The following is a 19,512-nucleotide window of genomic DNA, read 5'->3' on the forward strand; positions in this document are numbered from 1 at the left end:
TTTAGGCAAGTGCTCAAGGCTCCTGGTTCTCTTAGAACATGGTGCACAGCAGTCAAACTGATTGACCCATCCCCACTGAGTAGAAGTCTTGGGGAAATTTGACCAGGAAGACGCCCAATTTCTGTTTAACCATTTTAGGGGATCCTGATTCATTTGTGCTATACTCTCTCTAACTTTGATGCTGGCACAAAACCAAATATATATATTCAGCATTCTTGAAAAGATTTTCCTTCATTGACTAATCGAATTTATTTGTGGTACATATCATAATTTTTTATATGTATGTACATTACAGAATAGTTAAATCAAAATTTCTATATATTAATTGATCCTATACTCAGGATTTTGTTACTTTTATTTAATTTCTAAAGCAATCTTTGAAGGAAAGGATTATCATTTTCACTTTTTAGAGAGTTGGATTATCAAGGGAACTTCCCTGGCTTTTGAACATCTGGGATTTGAACCACTGTCTTTGGATTCTGAGTTAGACCCCCCTCTCGTGCACAGGCTATGCATATCTGTTACAGTCTTGGTGATCCTTGCTTCCCCAAGACTTGAGACAGTTTGCTTAAAGAGGGTGCCCTACACCAGGTACGAACCTGGCAAGGGTTAACATGGGCCTACCACCACATACCCTCCCACCCAAGTATAGTCTTGCCTAAGGCTGCCATGATTGACCAACATACTAAATCCTTTCTAGTGGTGGAGACAGAGTCAAGCTGGGAAAAGAATCTTGTGGAAAAAAATAGATGTACCTCTCCTGACTTATTCTCCTTTGGGAATTGAGAGCGTCCTCTCCCAGACGGCTGTCTCGGTTCCATGGTGATAGGCATCCTGAGTAAATACTCTGATAGACTAAACATACATTGCCCATGTTGGCTGGGGAGCTGCAGCCAGGGAGTGGGCCCAGTGTAGTCCCTGGTGCCTCAGCCTAACTTGTTAATCATTGCCGTCCCAGCAGGCTAGCCTGGACAGAGAGATTTCGCTTGGGGCTTGTGTACTACCCTCTATGCTAATGTGAACATTCTGAGAAATATAATTTCTCTTCTGACCTCTACGGCCTGTTGTTATAGAGAACACAGACATAAAGCAATTCTTAAAATGGCAGAAAGAAATTGCATCTAATGGGGGGTACCTCTGCCAAGGAAAACATGCCTTAGCTTTAAAGCATTCCCATACAAACAGGGACATTTGAAAACTACTCCTGGGTCTGCCTCGGAGCCTGAGCGCTTTTCCATGTCCTTCAATAGCCTGTATGCGCGCACCAGCCAGCTCCACGCAGACCCCCGCACAGACTGTGACAGAGGTAGGATGGCAGATGGGAGGTGACAGCTGAGACCTGTGTGAACTGGTATCAGCTAGAGAGCCTTCTAGGGGCCGAGGCGGGAAGACTTACAGTGAGAGCAGGTACCATATACTATCATGTTCTACCTCCATCTGTTACGCTAGAGAATGTGATCCCCAGTCGGGGCTTGAACTCTTGGCCCTTCTGATAGGGGATACCAGTGGCTAAGCAGCATGTCATCTACCCTTCAGAGATTTGCATTGGGAGATACACAATCTGTCTTCTAAGTGCTTGTGAACAGATTCCATTTAGAAATAATAATACCATATTGGTAACAATTGCAGTCATTATGTGTGTTTATGATACGCCAGGAGTACTTTCCCTAAATTATCTCCTTCTGCCCCTCCCAGGGATGCTGCAAGATGGGTTCTGTTATCTCCACTTGACAGAGAAATCTGGAACACAGAATGTTCGATAGTTTGCGCAAGGTCACACAAGCTACTATTAATTCTCTCAGCCTGAGCAAGATGCCCCACCTAGATAACCAAGAAAACAAAACAAGAAAGCATTGGTTTATAACCATATTTATCTTAATGTTATCCTTTCTATATTTTGATTTAAGTAAATTTTATACAATCTATACTACAGGGGTACAGAACTGTATTGTGTGATCTCTGAATAGGCGAATACACATATAATAGAAGCTTGTGGTCAAATATATTTTATTGATAGTGCAAATTTGGGGAGTCCTGAACTCGGCTTTGAAGTTGAGTTGAAAGGAAAATCTCTTCTCCTGATGAGTAGATCTATTAATACTATGACAGGAAATTCGATGAGTTCAGTGTGTTAAGGCCTTGGAGGGACGATAATTTTGTCTGTTTGCTCACCACCATATACCTGAACCAGGCTTCAATACGGAGATATAATAAAGTTTAGAACATGGTTGAGCATAGAATCCTGTGATGTGATTCTCCCAAGTTCATGTGTTTCATTAGAAACCCTAACCCTAATCCTAATAGGATGGCCACAGGACATGGAGGAGTTTGGAAGTGACAGGACTGTGAAATCCTCATGTGTAGGATTAGCCTTTATAAAGATGTCTCAGGAAGCCCCTTTCTCCCCCTTTTCATTTTTTTTATGACTAAAACGTGTAGACTCTGACCCTCACCACACTCAAACCTTTTACTTCCTAGCCTCCAAATTGTGAGGAATGTTATTTCCGTTGTCCATAAGCTGCGGAGTCTGTCAGAGCAGACAGTAAGTAGGTTATGGCCATTTTACTATGATAGTTCCAGTGACACTGCACAGTGTGTTTAATGGTCACCCTTCACACACAGTATGCTGGGCAGAACAGGAGTAAGTGCATGCTGCCTTTCTCTGAAGAGGAGTGAGTGTCTGTGCCTGCCCTCTAGGACTCTCTCTGAGGAAAGAACTGGGATTCAGACACATGGAAGGGAGAGATGTTAAAATAAATGAAATCAGGTCTATATGTGGCATCACAAAGGAATTTTTCCTATTATCTGCTCGTGGAAGGACACGTTCCCTTTTTGCTATTCCACCTCTGGGAGTGGTTTGATCAGACGCAGTGTTCAAACTGGGCCTTAGTAAGTTGGGAGGAGAAAAGTTACCATAGTAGAAAAGTTTGTAACCAAAACTCAAACTTGTTTTAAAAAAAATAGAAGCTAAGGCATTGAGTGTTTATACGGCTTGCCTGAGCTCACACAGAGGGCATTCTGACCAATGCTGCTATCAACTTCTTAGCCACGCCCCTACCATGGGCTGGACGTCATTCTCAGGATGTCTGTAGTCTTAGCTGATGTTAGAATTCTTCAAGGTGCTGAGGGCATGGAGATCTACTCTCTCAGTGGCCAGCCTGGTTCTCCTGGATTTATACCATTTCTAGAAATGTTTGTGGTTCTCCAAATGGATAAGACAGAGATTTATAGACCTTTGTGTTTTGTTCCTTGTCTGTTTGTCTGTTGTCGTTTTCCTTTTAAAACTACCCAGTTTAGCCAGTACCCTTTATGTAGATTAAGGAGAAGAAAACTAGTTTTTTGGTCTGGACAGAGCTAGGAAGAAGGATTTCATTTTTCATTAGATACTGTGTGTAAACTTGTACCTATTTCCTAAGTTGTTCTGTGCATGTCTTGACGAACTCTTCCTTAGTATTGGAATATCTTGGAATCCCAGCCATTTTCAGACTCGGCTCTATCAGAATCCCCTGAGTGTTTGCTCAGACACTGAATGCTCTTGTAGGCCTCTGCCTATTCAGATGAGTTTGACCCCCAAATTCCACCCTCAGCCATCTCTGCATAGGAATTTGAGAGCAGCCATATTTTAGAACCAGTGGTCTAGATCCTTTTGAAGGAGAGAGGGGTATATGCAAGTAAATCCAGCAAGGTTTTGAACAATTTCCAAATAGCAAAGGAAGCAAAGCTTAGCATTAAAAGTTCATTTATACTCGAGTATACAACGGCAAGATCCCTAAGTCATTATAACAAAGCATGATTAAAATATAACGAGAAGCTATCATGGGATAGTCTCCCTACATTTACTAGAAAGTTCTAGCATCTCAAAAATACCAGGTCAAATAAATCCCTTAAGTTGGCGTCCGTTGTGAGAACTTTTTTTCTAGGCATGTGAGACTGAACTTTTCCTTCAGAAACCAGAGGAACTCAGGAAAGTCTGATATGATTCATCGTCTTTGGTCGTTAGCCATAGAACCATCATGGCTTCCTTTCCCAGAAGAAGTAAGCAAGAGAGGCCCAGTTAATTTACCGAGTTCCCTTGCCCCAATCTTATTTATCACCTGGGCTTTCGTGGGCCGTGGGAGGTGGCTGTTGAGCCCTTTGGATCTCACTGCAAATCTTTTCTGAGCACGGCTATAGGACAAACATTGCTCCAGGCAGGCTGCAGCGTTAAACCAGACAAAGTCCTTCTGAGCCGACATTCTTGCGGTAAAGACAGACAATAAACAAGTAAATGAAAAACTAATAAAGAACACATCGGTTCGTGATAAGTGATGGGACGGACGTAAGGAGCAATGGAGGGGACTTGTGGAGAACTCACCTCCATAGTGAGAACGATTTGTACAGAAGCTTAGCTGGCAAGACAGGTGCCACCTGAAGAGGAGGGAGGGAGGGAAGGAGGGACAGACAGAGGAAGGAAGGAAGCGATTTCTCAGAGGAGTGAAAGGAACAGAACATAAGCACAGTGTTGGCCAGAGAGCTAAGAGTGGGATGCTCTTTGCTATGTTTGGCCAGCCTCTCCAGGGCCCTGGGAGCAGCAGACTAAGCTATTTTGTGTTTAGAATTCTTTCACAAAGTCGAACTTCACCCACCTACTGGCTCCTGTTTCTATATGCTCGGGCCCTATCAAACCTCCCTCTGCCCTGGGAATGATGTCCAAAGGCCTCCTGAGGAAGGATGAGCTTCTAGTCTAGTGGTGACAAACAGAATGAATGCATACAAAGTGACAGGGGGACATGGGTCTGGGTAGAGTCTGAGGGTGGAATTTGTATGGTTGTTTTGTATAAGGAATAAATAGAGACGTTCCCCTAGCTCTTGTGAGATCTGGAGGGCTGGAGCATAGGAGGAACATTCCAGAGAGTACAAAGCCAACTTAACCACGGGATGACTTGGGTTTCCTTCTCAGTAATAAGCACGGTTTTGACAACTAGTACTTTAAGAGTCTAAGTAAAGAAAGATCACTGGATATCTGAGGCCTTAGAGCTGACTTTGGGTTGGCCATGGAAGGATCCAGTAGGGAGGAACAATGCAGAATAGACAGAGTCATCACTGGAGCAGAAGATGGAGGCTGGAAAGGAACCTTCTGTGAGTCCTAGCAGTGATGAGCATTGCTGGGCTGGAGTCCTCCTCGGGAAGGGAGTGGGGATGAGGTCCCAAGGCCCAAGTCAGGGAGAGCCTGGAAGGCAGGCCAGAGAAATGTGATATTGATAAATAAGAACAGGTTCCACAGATCCAGTGGTAATCTGAAATTTCCAGAGGCAGTCCAAACTATGTCTGAGCTACTTAGGGATAACTCTCTGTTGGAGAGAGCAGGGACAGAGTGGCAGAGCCGGAAGCCATGGAGCCAGAATGTGTATTTCCTCTCAAGTGCTTCATGGAAACGTAATGACAAGGATCTGAGCTCTGGTCCAAAACTCTGTTGCAGAGTAAATAACCACCCAGATTTTGCTTGAATGATTTTCCGACCTGGGCCAGTTCACCCCTCCTTAGGCAACCTGGTGGTCCCCCGCTCCCAGGAGGTCACCATATTGATGCCGAACTTAGTGCGGACACCCGATTGGCAAGTGCACTACAGCCCAGAACTCCTGGACTCAAGCGATCCTCCTGTCTCAGCCTCCCGAGTAGCTGGGACTACAGGTGTGCGCCACCGCGCCCGGCTGAATGATTTTCTATTTGGATAAAGGGTGGGGATAGTGAAAATTGTGAGCTTTAATCTTTAACTCTGAAGTGGGAGAATGTGTGATTTAGAAAAGCTGTGAGTTAGGAAAGCAGTGATTGAGAAAGGTTGATAGAGTGTTGGGAGCAGCATTTGCTATCCATCTATCCATCCATCATCCATCCACCCATCCATCCATCCATCCATCCTCCCACACACCCACCCACCAATCTACCCACCTATTCATCCAACCATTCTCCATCACCCATCCATCCATCCATCCATCCATCCATCCATACATACATACATACATGCATATATACATACATCCACCCACCCACCCATGCAGCCATCCATGCAGTCATCATTTCATGCAATTCTTTTGAGGCTCCAAGGTGCTAATTATATGCTATATGACCTTAAAAAGTTTATTTGCTTTCCTGGAATCTATTAAATAATAGATATCACCTGCCTTAGTTATGGTTGTGATTGGAGAAAATGTGTACTGGTGCTCAAGTACTCAGTTGCTCAGTGAATGGAAACTCCTGTTGAGTTTCTGTAAGTAGGGGCACTTTAAGCAGAAAGCTGTTACCGTGCAGTTCAGATGTGCCTCAATGTGGCGTTCTTTAGAGTGAGGGTAGGGGCTATAAGAGAAGAGATATCTTTTTTTTTAAAGGAAGGTTACTAATATTTTTTAAAAAATCATTAGCTTGCAAAGCATTAAACTTTGTTATGCTTTTAAAATAACTCCCATCAGCCTCTGCCTACTTTCATGCCACATGTAACCTTTTGTCTTCCCTTCCTTCCCAACACCTCTTGTTCCCCTCTTTTGGTCTCCTATCTAGTTTCAGTCTAGATGGAAAGGGATAGATTTTAAGCTGGAAGGTATATCATGGATAGGATTTGCAACCTGAAGAAGAATGTTGACCCTCAAATAATAAGAAAGCTTTAGGTGACAGAATATGGAACTAGGTTCTCTCCCTAAACTATGGGATGTGGAAGGAAGCAACCTTGGGATCAAGGAGAAATAGTCTTCAGGTTTGTGGATATGATGGATTTCAAGAGTGAGATCTGGACGAAGCACACAGCTTAATATAACCATGACTGCTGTGGTGTAGTAGAGTATAAATTTGTATGCCATAAAGGTTCCAGACACAGGTGACTTACATATGGTGAGAACACAGCTATGGAAAGGCTCCTATCCTGTTGTTCCGCCTTACTAAATGTAAATGGAACCAGGATAGTATGTCAATATGTCAACATCCCACCTAGAGTAAAAGAAGACCTTTTGTTAAAACCATTTTTTTTATAGTAAAGAGAGGCCCTACTCATCCCCTTCAAGACCAGACATGGTCATATGATCACACTTAACTGCAAGAGAGGCTCGCCAAGGGCTCTACATTCTGAGTTATAATTCTGTTTCCTTGGGAGAAGAGAACTGGTATTCAGGTCTACCAGTGGTGTTAGCCATATTCAGAGTTAAGTCAAGATCTGAGGTCAGGTAAAAGTCAGAGAAAGAGACTGCCATGGGGCTGAGATGGCTCAGTGGGTAAAGCAAACATGAGAACCCGACTTTGATCTATAGCACCCACAATAAAAACCAGGCATGGTGATAGGTCCTTATAATTCTAATTCTGGGGGAAGCTGAGAGAGGTGGGTCCCTGGGGCTGGCTGTCCAGACAGAGACCTTATCTTAAAATAACAACAAAAACAAAAACAAAAATTAAAATAAAGCCAAGGCGAGGTGTCTTATACAACATTGGAGGTTGACCTCTGGCTTTTGCACACAGGTGAACATGTACACACGTGTGAGTTTGAATATACATGCAATAAAAGAGTACAACCAAGGTGACTGGATTTGGGTAAGACCGTTAAGGTAGAGGAGGGACTGAGGAAGATAAGTTATAGAAGCAAGACACATAGTTGAAACAGGCCGATGAAGCCTGTGCCGCAGAAATTTGGCAGAGGCCTCTGCTCCAGTGCTTAGTGGCTTTGTGTGAGGCAGCAGGTACAGACTGGCCTTCAGAAGCCATGGGCGAGGACGAGCAGACACAGTGAACCTGGGTCACAGTGGGAAGGATCTCAGAAGAAGACGAAGCCCCGGGGCAGCCTGGGTAAGTGAAATTCAGTTCACATGTCTGAAAGGGTTCGAAGATGTTAATTTACTTTTTTTTTAAATTGGAAAGAGGCTTTTAAAACAAAACAAAACCCTCTTAAGTAAAAGGAGTGGATCCTTTTGGGGAGTAAGCTAATGTGTACATAAATTTTTTTCTTTGGCAGTTTTCTTTCTTTTTTTTTTTCTTTTAAATTCTCTCTTCTCTCAGATAATCTTATCTCAATTTAGAATCAGAAATCTTATTTATAGCTTTTCTGGAGAGAATTATTTTGAGAGGGCAGATTCTTTGCCCTTTGGACTTACTTTCTTTTTAAAAGCAGATAAGTTATCCCTCCTTCTCCTTAGGAAAGACAGTTGAAATATTAATTTAAAAACAATGATTGTACACTGAAAGGGGACATATATCAAAGCTGGAGGGATAAATCCAGCTGCTTCCTGTTTTATGGGCTCTCCCACCCTTTTTTTCTTTTGGGGGGATTCTAGAAGCTCCAACTTCATCTTCCCATGAGCACTAGATAGGAAGTTATCAGCTTACACGCTGACCCTACTCCTGGCACTAAGCTAGGCAGGAGCTTGCCATTCAAGGTTCAAGTCCCAAGCCCAGGTAGGAAACCTGAGGAGCACACTTGGTTCTTGGCATCACGACATGTGCTGGAGTTTACCAGCTTTCTAGAGGCAACCTTTGATCTACAGTTGCCTTAGTTCATCCACGATGAATGGGTCCTGGGACTTTCAGCTAGTCAGCGGCTAAGCCTAGTTTTGAAGACCATTTTACTCTGTAGCCTATGTCTGTGCTAAATGTCTTAGCCTAGGATTATCTCTGAAAAGCTCTGTCCACAGAACGCTGAGAGAGAGAGAGAGAGAGAGAGAGAGAGAGAGAGAGAGAGAGAGAGAGAGAGAGAGAGAGAGAGAGCGCTGCCCCAGGAGACACCACATTTTTCTTCTGTTCTGCAGCCTGCCTGCCTCCATGGCTTTGCGTTGGTCATGGTATCCTGCACTGGTACCCACCAGGACACTGCAGCCTAGAGTGTGAGGGGAAGGTGGGCTTCTTTAAGCTTCAGCTCACACTTGGCCTGAGGAAAGGTGCTGCCATCCTGTGCTTGCCCATGGATGAGTTCCTGCGTTTGCACAGAGTCCTTGCAGGGTGTTTGGCCCTTCTCAGTGGGATTCGAGCCAGCATCCAAAATGCCCAGGTTTCTTCTGCTACTCTGAGGGACTTGGGGATGGAGAGTCAGAACTCAAGCCCTCAGAAAACTGATGAGAAGTGAACATAAGCAGGGGCTGCCAGAACAGTAAGCCAGATCTCTCTCTGAGCCCCAGAATCTAATTTAGTCAGCAGCAAGACCGAATGAGTTAATGTAAGTGAAGGGTTTGTTATGGTTCCCAACATGTGGTAAGCTTCAGCAAAAGCTATCTATTATTTATTATCCGATGGGCCCAAGGTGGCAGCCTGGATTCAACCTCAATAATCTTTAGTCTTGCTCAGTGGACCTGAGGGGCCTGCCTGGTTTTCCTTTATTTATTTTGTGAATTGTTCATAATGGCCCTGATGCCTTGTGGAAAAAGCTTGTGGAACCAACTCTGCTGAAAAATCACACTCTTAGAACTTCTCAAATGCCTTAAAGCAATAGATGGCTGTGGTGAAAGAACTTGATGCTGATTCAAAATCATCAAGTTAGAAATACGTCTCTTTTCCCTCTCCTAATTCTCCATTCCATTTTTAAAATGGCGAAATCATGCTTGGATAAAAGTGAAGCACAAAAGTTAAACACAATGGCTACGCAGATGCGGTGGAGTTGCAAACATTGCCTCACGGATAGTCGAAGAACTTGGAATGTGGTTTTTATTAAGCATCCTGCTTGTTGGGGTAAGCCAGTAGAAGCAGGAAGGAGCCCTGGACCCAGGTCCTGGCCTTTGAACCTGACAGGGTCTGGTGTCTATTAAAGAAGCTCTTACTAGTAAGTCTGCAGGAAGCCTCAAGTCAGAAGCCTCACCCAGGTTATACGAATTCAAAAGTGTGACTAATATCCACTGTCATTGCTGCTTCCTTCTGACAAGGCTTGGACTGTCACCTGTACTCGCCTGCTCATATGAGCATGTTGTAATTGTATGTCGCAGCAGGACCTTTATGCATGCAGTTCTCCTGTCCCTCACAAGTTGTCCATGCTGCAAGCACATGTTGCTCTCTTCTTAGCATTTGTACTTCAGCTTAGAGAATAGCAGCTTTGTATGGGGATGCAGATCCATGATGCCAATGAGTCTCTCTCCCATCCTCCTGCTCACATTTTCCCAAGGGCACAGAAGGTTAGGATCCCTACCGTCCTTACATCCTGTTCTGCTCTAGTCCCCCTGAGGGTCTAAAGGTCAAAGGCTGCTGTGCAGGAATTCGCCAGCACACAGATGCATGTCTTCACAATACACCTATCCCACAAGTCTGTCAGGCTGACCATTCATTAGTTCAGTCATTCTTGTTTGACTCCAGTGTTCTGTGACTTGCTCTCACTGATGGCCAGTCCTTACTGGCCTTCCATCACAAAGCTTTCCAGAGCACCCTGAACCACTTCAAGGCTGTAATGAATTGCAGTATATATCAAATTTTCTTTGCTCATTTTCTCATTGATCGGCATGGACTATTTATGGCTATGCAAGTATAGCAGGGAACACCCCATATTCCTGCCCGTGTGTTCTTTCCTTGTCTATGTAAATTCCTTTGCTCATCACTGAGCATGCCAGCAAGCAGCCAGTATGCCAGTTAAGAACTTTCTCATGGGTCCCACTGCTGCTGTCTAGCCCTCACTTATACCTGTAAGTCTTCCTCCACAGTTTTGACAACAGAGCCCTGAGGTTATAGTTTTAAGATAAGGAACAGCAACAATAGCAGGAGAATGCTCACATTTCCCAGGGCATACTTTTTTTCTCCTTAAGTGCATACCCTGGGTCCCAAGGGAAAGAAACACATTTTCAGACAGTTAGTATTTCTTATAAACCCAAATATAGTAGTTCCCACAATACTATATTGAACATTTTGTTCTTTTATATAGGCAAGTTTGGGATGCAGGTAGCACTGTGCAACTCTCTGGGGCATCTGTGAGATTTAGGAGATGCTCTTGACTCTCTGATTCATCTAAATCCAGTGTAATTTTCCTTCTCAGGTTTACCATAATGACTGACAAGTACTATCCAGCATTCCAGACATGGAAAGGGAGAACGGGTAAAGGACACACACACACAAGATGTATGTCAACTCTATACCTTAGCAGTGCGTAGGAGGAGTATTACCCTGAATAAAGCTTGGGTGTGGCTAATGAGTAATAAAATTCAAGCCAGTATTGAGTACTTACTCTATCTCATGCGCTTTGACCTGAAGTTTGGCTTTCTCACTTCCCCGAGAGCTCATACATCTGGAACAGAACTTGCTGCCCAGAACAGTGTGAGTAGTTCAAGTTTATCTCTGTACCTCCTAGCATCTGAGTTCCAGCCTCCTCCCTCTGAAGGATCTTGTAATAAACTCTGATTCTGAGTGAACACGGAACCCAGCGTTTGGCCAGAGTTTAGAAACACAACATGCCACGCGCTCAAGGTCTCGTTTGCCCCAACATTCCTTCAAAACTTCCCCGTTCCAAGTACTGTCTTTGCTAGGCTTGCTTCCCTAGATGGGCTAGGCATTACCAGTTGACCTCTTGCCTCAGCTTCTGTTGTCTCCTATCCATGTCCAGAGTCGCCTCTAGCCAGGGCTAATCTCCTTTCTAGAATGCATCCTGTCCCCAGGCATCCCCCTGTGTCCAGAACACCCTCATCTCTCGGCTTCCATCACACACATATCCCCAGCCCTGAAAATAGCATTTGCATTTACAATCAACAGGAGCTTCCAGGGAAAGGCTTTTCTTCTGAGGTTACAAACTTCAGTGAGAGCTCTTCTCGATGGTATTGGTACCGAGCCTGTCTTCACTTACCACACCTGGGTAAGCAATTTGAGGGGCAGAAAGTGAATTTCCCACTAGCTTCTTCCATCCAAAAGAAGCCTTGCCACTTGTTGTTGGATGCATGAGGACAGAGGCCTCAGAAAATGTTTCTCCAGTGAGGATATTTTTCAGGGATAGAGCCCAGGCACACTGTAATGAAGACCTTTTCTGCTTCTTCGGAGCACAAAGCTTGCCTGTAGTCACTTGTTATATCAAACTTCTCAATAGCAGCCATTCTGTGGTCACGACCCTCAAGGGAGAGGGTCCTAGTTTGTGCAGCTGAAGGGTCTCTTGAGACACTGCCAGTCACCTGACTAAAATGCTGGGCTTTGTCTAATGGTTTATTTTCAGATAGGAATAGGTCCTTGGCGTTAATCCTATTTGAGTCCTAGGCTCTGTGGAACAGAAAGATGAGCCGGCAACCTCAGGTTTCATTTGTTGTTGAAGTCTGACCAGACACTTGGTGTAAGGGTGTCATGCATGACTTTGCCTAAGTAATTTACGTTCCTGCCAAAGCTCTCTAAAGGCTCCTGTGTAACAGGTCCCTCCGATGGCCAGTTTAAGCTTTCAACTCCCTGCCTTTCCCTTAGTGCCAACCGCAATATGTTTGTTTCATTTTTCTGGAAAAAAAACAAAACAAGAATTTGATATTTTTTATTATTAAGAGAACTAACCTTGAAGAGTAAGGTGATTTCAAAATAAGAAGGGTAAACACAGAACGACATGCAAGAATAATTGGGAAAGAAAATGTCTAAAATGATTTTTAAGTTAAGGGGAGGGAAGAATGTGTGTAAATGGGATAATCTTCAAATATTTGCGGAACACACACAAGGATAAGTAAATCATGTAAAAGGAAATATGAATCCAGCCAGTCTGTATAAAAGACACACAACCCAGGGTTTCTTTGCAGCCTGTAAGCCTCGGTTGGGCAGGTTTTGGAGCTATTCTAACTTACACTGCAGCCACGTGTCCCTTGTTACTCGCCATTCCTCTTGGCCAAGTGCTCATGGTCCATCTCCTGTCATGGCAGCCTCCTCCTCCCTCAGTGTCCTCTCTTCTCTCATTTTCCTCAGTACCTTCAACCCCCAGCCAGGTAACCAACCCCCCCCCCCCCACCTCTATCTCCTGTCCAATCACAGGGCTGTAGCCTTTTATTGTCCAATTAACTTGAGGAGCAAGGTTTATACAACAAAGGCTGTATGTGAGGACCCCCACTTCCAGGAGCCACCAGATCTTGGGTCACAGAATTTAGCATTTGAATACAAGCAGCACCAGACCAAACTCCTACAAAATCAACCTAGCCAAGGACTGAAGTGGCACTTTCTTTTTCTTCTCTTTGTGTTTTCTTCCTCTTTGTTACCGCTCTTGCTCTTCCTGTGGTTCCTGTCTCCTTTCCTTCAGTCTTTTTTTTAAAGCTTCTCCTTAGCACTGTTAAGAACATAAGGCTGGTGTAAGTAGGAGATGGGCTGCATTCGTTAATGAGCGATCTGACTGAACAAAGGGATGGCTGCTATTACACTGTGTTGTCCCAAGCATGGAAACATGGAGATGAAGGATGACAGACAGACTCTTGAGGAGTATGTCAGTGAGTTATGGAGGTGAGATGATAGGAGATGGATACACAGGAGCTTGAGTAGGTAGATGTCTACTGCTCGGGGCGGCGGCAATGGTCAGAAAAGTCTTCCTGTAGTTTGTGATGATTTAACTGTACCTCACATAATAATCAACCGTCAATCAGGTGAGGGGGTGGCGAGAGTGCCTTGAGTGAAACCAAATGTGAAGAAAAGTTTGAAGCCAGTGCCATTGTCTAGGCTGTGACCCCAAACATGCCCTGCTCTGTCCGTGGGAAAGCTGGGCGCTGGATGGATGGGAGAAGATGCTAGGAGGGGTTGTAGGCAGGTGAAGGGCGCAGTAGATTTTGCCTAGAAGGACAGGAAACTGGATGGATTTTAAACAAAAGGGTGAGTGTGATAGCTGTGACTTTGGTAGGTGTATGGAGAGTGACTTTGAAGGGAAAAAATGCTTTTCAGTAGATTCGATGAAGTGACTAAGGAGATCAGGTGGAGGCTGAAACTTGAGTATTTATGGTAGAGAATGAATTTGAAGAGAACTGGAATGTGGGCTTGAACGGCTTGGTGGACCAGACAAAAGATGCTGCCTTGTCCTTTGAATGGTAGATTTCTTAGTAATGGTACAATGTGTTACTGTTATATCCTACATCGGTAGCTAGTACCTACGATGGTTTAATTTAAGTAATGTCTGCTTAATGAGCACTCACTTAATGAATTACTTAATTATAGCAGCCTATTTATGGAAGCACACTAGGTGGCTTCCAGTAACTACTTCTCTTTTAGAAAAAGAACTCTCACTTGAAACATTACATTGCTTTCCAGCTTTTACAATAAAAGCATTTCCCAGCATCTTCAGAGATGTACTGTGACTGTGTTACTGTCCCCTGCCTCCTTTATGCTGTGTAGAATGCAAATGCTGGCATTTTGTGGTGAGGGTCAGGGAGCAGCCTGTGAAGCTGTCTACCAGTCCCAGATTTCTTCCAGCAAGAAACACACTTCTACTGAAGCTACTTATTTAAAGTTTAATGTTTTGGAGAAATGTAGCAAAGTCTAGCCCCAAAGATGGACCTAGAAAAGTGCTTTTATATGAACAGTCTCTCTTGACATTAACAACATGCTCGTGCACTGTTATTGGGCAGGGAAAGCAACAGAGACATAGAAACATCACTTACTCTAAATACCACTCAAGTCTCTGGACAGTTCAGCCCTCTTCTCTGAGAGGGTACAACAAATGCCTGCTACACTGAGTCATCTGAACCAGACTGTTTTTACACACTTGCTTTGGGTTGAGTTTCATGGTACTGGTTTAACGTGGCTTCGCACACACACACACACACACACACACACACACACACACACACACACACACACGCTTACTCACATGTGCACACACATGCACACATCCATTTGCACATGCATATGCACAGACCTCCACCATGTCCATTGACTACCTTTATATCAAAAATTTAGTAGTCCTATGATTGTTGTGCCTGTCGTTATATAAATTATTCTTGCGACACCATTCCCTAAAGTATGCAATTTAATAATTATTTACATAGCATTTTCATTTTCCTAGGAGGTATAGGTAACAGATAATTTAAAACATAGGATATTCATAGGCCATTTTCAAATATGTCACACTTCTGTAAAGGACCTGAATGTCTCTGGCTTACATTACCCATGAGGGTGCCCTAGGATGCCAAGGACCAGTTGTATGTGCAGAAAGGGACAGCAGTTGGGCATTGTGATAATCCTAGCATTTGAAGGATAAAGCAGGAAGATTATAAATTTGATACCAGTCTGGGATACCTGGGAGTTCAAGGTCTACTCACCCAACATACTGAGACCTTGTTTTAGACAAAATAAAAAGCCTGACAGAACATTCCTAACCGATCATTTCATCTCTTAATTTTGAGAATCTACCTGTCACTATCAAGCTATTCCAAGTGTAGGAGATGTAAAGCCATCCCATCTTGCACCATAAGGAACTTATGTTGACTTTTGAGAGTTTAGAAGATTTCTTTATGTTCTAATTACAGGATGACGGTGTGCTAAAGCAGGCATGAATTTATTGAACTTTTCAATGAAAGTCCGCTCTCCCTCAGCTATGGTACCCTATTACCACATGCTCATGTAGCATGGTGTCATGAACAGATGAGATGGGATTTAGGATTTAATTATGTTTGTTGACTGACAAACTTCAAGTGTTTTGTCTGGGCCCCTTACTATAGGGCTAACAGCACAGCATTATAGCCCTAAAGCTTCGGCAAATGTTTAACCTTAAGAGGCTCCTCAGTCTAACTCGGAAAGGGCTTATTAACAGTTTCACTTAGGCAATGACTTCCTCCATGCCCTTATGAAACAGGTGCAGGAAACAGAAAACTCCAGGGTTCACCACTACTGCTTATTAAGCACTTTCAAATTTGTAACATATAATAATTACTTTATTCTTGCAACTCTACAAAATAGAGTCTACGTATTTTGTAGATGCAACCACTGAAGTTTGAAGTTTTGTTTGTTTGGTTTTTTACCTGAATCTTTTTTTTTTGAATTTAGCATATTGGGGATGTAGGAGAGATGGGCTCAAGTCCATGCAGCTCTATATGGTTCTAAAGCTTCCCACTGGAATCTTTTGGCTCCCTGGGTAATTCTGATGCATATACTCATAGCACATCCCTGCTGAGCTTCACAGGCAGAGTCAGACCACGTGGTGGCCTAGCATTCCCTCATAGCAACAATGGCGAGCACTGACATATTATCAGCAATGGTGGTTCTATGGCAAATGTTAGTAGTAACGTCCTTACATTTTCTTGACTTCATATCTCCTTGAAGAAATCTCTACTCTCTTAACTTGAGAAAATCAACTGCAATTCTGTAATTTGTACTTTTTTTTTAAGAACAAAGAAACCAACCTTCAATTTCCAAAAGCAAACAACAGAAGGGCAATGCTGAGCAGAGTCGTTCACGGCTGCTTTCAGAGCCTCGGAGATTAGACATGCTAGGAGAGACATTTACCCATGTGCAGTTATAGCATCATTCAGTGTAATCCTTAACACTTCACTTCCTGACTTTTGGGGGCTCAGGTTTGGTGAGAACAGTACATATTAGGGACCAGCCCTTCTAGGGGACTATTGGGTTTCAGATAAGTTGGCTAGAGAACAAATGGATCTTGAGATCTCAAAAGACAGTTGGGTGACAGAGACTGAAGCCAGCCATGCTACCAAGGATTTGTAGTCAGATGTAGAGTCTCACCTGTTACCTCTTACTGTGAAACTTTGGGCAAGTCATCAAACATTTCATAACCTCCTGGACATGGGCTATGAGTGTCATTGGCTGTTATGAGGGTCAAACCCTATGCTGGAGTTCACAGTACTCACCACCAAATGTTGACCACCTGTCACTCACAATCCCTCATCGTCCCATTCTTCCTACCCTTACCATGCAGTGTCTCCCTATGGTGAAAACCAGTGACCTTCTTTCCAAGTTTTCAAACAGGAGACAGGCATGAAATGAGGTGATCAGAGATGCTGCCACCCGGGTTCATTTATCCACAACTGTCAGAACGACAGCAAGAATCCCCTTCACTGAACATCAAGCTGTGTGTGTCAGGCCTGTGCCTCCAGATCTGAGTGTGCTGCCCTCCCAGACAGCAGGGCACACCCATCTCAGCATGTTGACTCAGAACCAAAGCTTTTAATGAGAACAGCCTGTTCTATGCTGAAGCTTCATTTATTTTGCGTAGGTATAAGTAGATATATCAGGTCTCTATAATTCTTGGTGGTCAATTCTTGGTAGAGGAAGTATAGTCTACCTCAGGTCTTCACCGAGCCAGCTATTCTGAGATGTTTTAGACTAGAAGAAAATAAAGGCTGAATAAGTTTTTTAGGATATTTTGCCTCTTGCAAAAATTAATGCTTATCTCTAATCTCAAGCAAGCAGGCCTAATCTAGAACCTCTGGTTTCTTTTTGTTGTTGTTTGCCATTTTGTGATGACTTGGTTTTTGTGTTTTGTTTCGTTGGTTTTTTGTTTTGTTTTCTTGTTGCTGTCTGGTAGTCTCTGAAAACATGTCAATTTAAATAATATTGTTTTCAGCTGGGCAAGTTTCCTTTCATGTCTTGTATTCCATGTGGTGAGACTAATCTTAACTGAAAAGTGACCAAACACTGAACCAGCCTGAAAGGCTCTAACTGCAGGTCAGTTGAATCAATCAGTTGCTACTGCCTGCCTGGGAGGCCCTCACATCTGTTTTCTAATGACCTTAATTCTCCTAAATTCTACCGTTACTGTCTCCTTGTGCTGGGCGATGCTCCATCCGATTGGGTTCTTTAGATCTCTGTGAGATATTACTTAATTGCATCAGGTTCTAGATTGTCTAAGATTAGAGTCTAAGTGAACTTGCTCTTTAGGAGAAGCTCAGTAAATGAATTGCTGTAAATAAAGGGTCTGGGAAGGTTCTAGATGCACAGTAAGCACCCAGCAAACATAACCATTCCAGTGACCATGGCAAAAAGGCTGTCACCTGTTGTAAATCTTAGTAGGTCAGTTCTTTAGTCCTCTATTCAACTATGGAAATAAGTATAAGCACTCTTCATTTCTCCTTGAGAAATGGCACCACGAGAACACAAGCTGAGAAAAGAGATGGTAGGGGACATATGAAAGATACCATGCTACAGAGGGAAATGGAGATGGTCCCTTGGAACTCCTGTTAGTCATCCATTCCCTATGGCTTCGTCAGCCTTATTGGTACTCACTCACCATTCCTAGCCTTCGATTCAGTACCCAGGGTGAGGGAGACTTTCAGTTAGCGCCAAGCAGACTTAAAGTGACCTCCCCAGTCTTCAGTCAGAAATCTATTATTTATGATACTTTACCATTAGAATCAGCAATAAAAATCAGCTTTATCTCAGCTCCTTCATTCATGATTGTACAGGGTAGTGAGATTGTAGGATCTCATGAGCCCCGCCTGGCTCTGATGTGCCAGAACCAGAGTGCCCACAGACTGGCATTGTGCTACAATGTTTTATGTATTCCCTTCATTTTCTATCTATCACTGTGATAAAGATATGGCCAAAAGCAACTTGGGCAGGAATGGGTTTATTTGGCTAACATGTCCCAAAGCCAGTCTATCATTGAGGGAAGCCAAGGCAGGAATGAAAGAGGGCAGGAACCTAGAGGCAGGAGCTGAAGCAGGACCACAGAGGATGCTACTTACTTACCTATTGGCTTTCTCCTCATAGCTTGCTCTTTTGATATAACCAAAGAGCACCTGCCTCCAGGTAGCACGACCCACAGTAGGCTGTGCCTTCCCATATCACCCCCCCAAAAATTTCTCGCCATCCTAGACTTGCCTATAAACCAACGGATGGAAGCACTTTGTCAATTGAGGGCCTCTCTTCCCAAATGACTTTAGCTTGTGGCAACTTTACTTTTAAAAATATAACCATCACATGTGCAAGAATTCATATGAAAACAGAATATAGATTTTTCCATAAGTTACCTGGAAAAAGAATTAGAAATATGTTTAAGAAGCACCTCTTAGAAATGATGCATGAACCAGAAATACTGTTTCATGTTGTATTCTAAAGGCTTTAGAAATCAATGGGGTCTCCCAGGTAAGACACTCTGTCCTACCATCCCCCCTCCTTTTCCTTCTCCCTCCCTTTGTTTCCCTGTGTGTGTGTGTGTGTGTGTGTGTGTTCATGCACGTGCACATGTGTGCATGCATAGTTTAGTATCTGTTTATAATTTACAGGTATATGGCAAGGATATGTTTTTTATCAGATCAAGGAAGGTAAAGTAGTTATTATATCTGACCTAGTAATTCACTTTGGGGTGGGGAGATTTGTAGCCCAAGCTGACCTTGAACTTGTGAACCTCCGGCCTCAGCTTCCTGGATACTGAGGTTGTAGGCATGCATCACCACACAAACCTGGCTCCTTGTACTTCACTTTTTGGACTCTGTTCTAGAGAAATATTTGAGAATGTAGATAACAATTTGTCAATGATAAAGTTATTAACAACATGCCATTTATGATGCCAAAAGATGAAATAAATGCAGTCTCAGCTATTTAACAGTGTGCATAGAAGCAGAGGAAATAGCTCCAAATGATTGTGTGTTTCTAGATTGTGGGATAATAAAATATTCTCATTCTCTTGTTGACATTTATTTAAGG

General features: G+C 43.4%; 1 protein-coding gene and 1 pseudogene across 1 annotated transcript in view; one reads left to right on the top strand and one right to left on the bottom strand.

Annotated features, from left to right (window-relative positions):
- Ror1 (receptor tyrosine kinase-like orphan receptor 1) overlaps positions 1-19,512 on the top strand; it is a 344,289-nt gene that overhangs the window by 150,448 nt on the left and 174,329 nt on the right.
- On the bottom strand, positions 5,408-5,691 carry LOC148005943 (signal recognition particle RNA; annotated as a pseudogene).

The sequence above is a fragment of the Rattus norvegicus genome, chromosome 5 (assembly GCF_021556685.1).
Source record: "Rattus norvegicus strain SHRSP/BbbUtx chromosome 5, alternate assembly SHRSP_T2T, whole genome shotgun sequence".
NCBI lineage: Eukaryota > Metazoa > Chordata > Mammalia > Rodentia > Muridae > Rattus > Rattus norvegicus.